At 34.3% G+C, this 2,102-nt stretch overlaps 1 non-coding gene across 1 annotated transcript; it reads right to left on the bottom strand.

Moving 5' to 3' along the window:
- Nucleotides 1-683: 683 nt before the first annotated feature.
- On the bottom strand, nt 684-756 carry TRNAA-AGC. Its single transcript has one exon. It is a non-coding gene; the product is annotated as a tRNA-Ala (tRNA).
- Between the last annotated feature and the right edge of the window lie 1,346 nt (nt 757-2,102).

Below are 2,102 nucleotides of genomic sequence, written 5' to 3' on the forward strand. Positions count from 1 at the left end.
AAAGTATTCACGAGCAAAGTAAGTTTGTTGAAACTATCTATAAAAGTGTTCCAAAGTGAGTCGTGGAGAAGATTTGCCTTAAAATCTAGTTCCAATTAAGGATGTCAATGATGAAGAAGTGCAAGCTTTTGGAAGGTTTGCCGTGGAAAATTTCAGAGGTGGTAGATATAATTTAATCTACAAGCGTGTGGTGGTCTTTTCAGTCCCATATAGGCTTTGACCCCAAATTTTATATTATTGTGATAGAAGCTATAAATGACAACAATATTCATTGGTCAGATATTGCAATTGTGAAGAAGTTCCGTCATGGACGCTACCGCCATCCAATAAGCTCTTATCATTTGGAGGAATCTTTTAAGGAATTCATCAAAAGGAATTCATCAAATTCCCTCTCCATTCATCAAATTCCCTCTCCTATATCATATATCAAATTCCCTCATCCAATAAGCTCTTATCATTTGGAGGAGCTCCTTCCCTCTCCACAAGTAGTATATCATATATCAAATTCCCTCTCCTCTCTATGTGCTTGTGGGACATTAGTCAGCCATAATGATATAATAATACATTAGTCAGCCATAATGATATAATAATCCTTTTATAAGTATCTTTTCTTTTTCTCTCGTACCCACCTTATACATAACATGTTAAATTAATTCATACTTAAAAAAATAATTTCTCCTTTTTGGAGATGCAGGGTATCGATCCCCGTACCTCTCGCATGCTAAGCGAGCGCTCTACCATCTGAGCTACATCCCCACAATTTTTACATCACAAAACCCTAAATTTTCCGTCATCAATAATAGTAAAAATGAAGAAATAGAAAAGAAATAATATATTTAATAATAGATAGTCTTATTTTTGGAGATGCGACGTATCGATCCCCATACCTATCGCATGCAAAGCGAATGCTCTACCATCTGAACTACATCCCCATGATTTTTATATCATAAAACCCTAAATGTCCCATCATCAATAATAGTGAAAATAAAAAAATATCAAAATATTAATAACAAATAGTTTGGTTTGGTGATGCGGGACATCGATAATTGTGAAAATGAAAAAATATAATAACAAATTAAATACTTTCTTTTGGAGAGGCGGGTTATCAATCCCCGTACCTCTCGCATGCAAAGCGAGTGCTTTACCATCTAAGCTATATCCTCAAGATTCTTACATCACAAAATCCTAAACATTTCATCATCAACAATAGTGAAAATAAAAAATAACGCTATTCATTATGTCATAAATAAGGAAAAATTTAAAAGAACTAATATACTTAGTAATTGTTTCCTTTGTTGATGCATGGTATCGATCCCAGTACTTCTCACATGGGATGCAAACACTCAACCATCTAAGCTATATCCTCAAGATTCTTACATCACAAAATCCTAAACATTTCATCATCAACAATAGTGAAAATAAAAAAATAACGCTATTCACTATGTCATAAATAAGGAAAAATTGAACAGAAATAAAATAGTAATAACGAATAGTTTCTTTTGGAGGTATGGGGTATCGATCCGATCCTCGTACCTCTCGCATGCTAAGCAAGCAATCTACCATCTAAGCTACATTCCCACAATACTTATATCAGAAAACCCTAAATGTCTCGTCATCAAGTGAAAATGAAAAAATATCTCCGCTAATTATGTCATAAATAAGGAAAGGTTGAATAGAAGTAAAATATTAATAACAAATAGTTTCTTTTGGAGATGCGGGATATCCCCTTAACTCTCGCATGCTAAATGAGCTCTACCATCTAAGCTACATCCCCCGAATTCTTGCATCATAAAACCCTAAATTTCCCATCATAAGCTACATGACCACAATTCTTGCATCATAAAACCCTAACTTTCCAATCACAAGCTACATCCCCACAATTGTTGCATCATAAAACCCTCAAATTCCCATCATAAGCTACATCCCCAATATTGTGTATCGATCCCCATACCTCTCGCATGCAAAGCGAGTGCTCTACCATCTAAGCTATATCCCAAAAATTCTTTTGTCACAAAGTCCTAAACATCTCGTCATCAGTAATAATGAAAATGAAAAACTATCCCGACTCATTATGTCCTAAATAAGGAAAAATTGAAAAAAAA

Source organism: Cucurbita moschata, unplaced genomic scaffold (genome assembly GCF_002738365.1).
Source record: "Cucurbita moschata cultivar Rifu unplaced genomic scaffold, Cmos_1.0 Cmo_Scf00941, whole genome shotgun sequence".
NCBI classification, from domain to species: domain Eukaryota; kingdom Viridiplantae; phylum Streptophyta; class Magnoliopsida; order Cucurbitales; family Cucurbitaceae; genus Cucurbita; species Cucurbita moschata.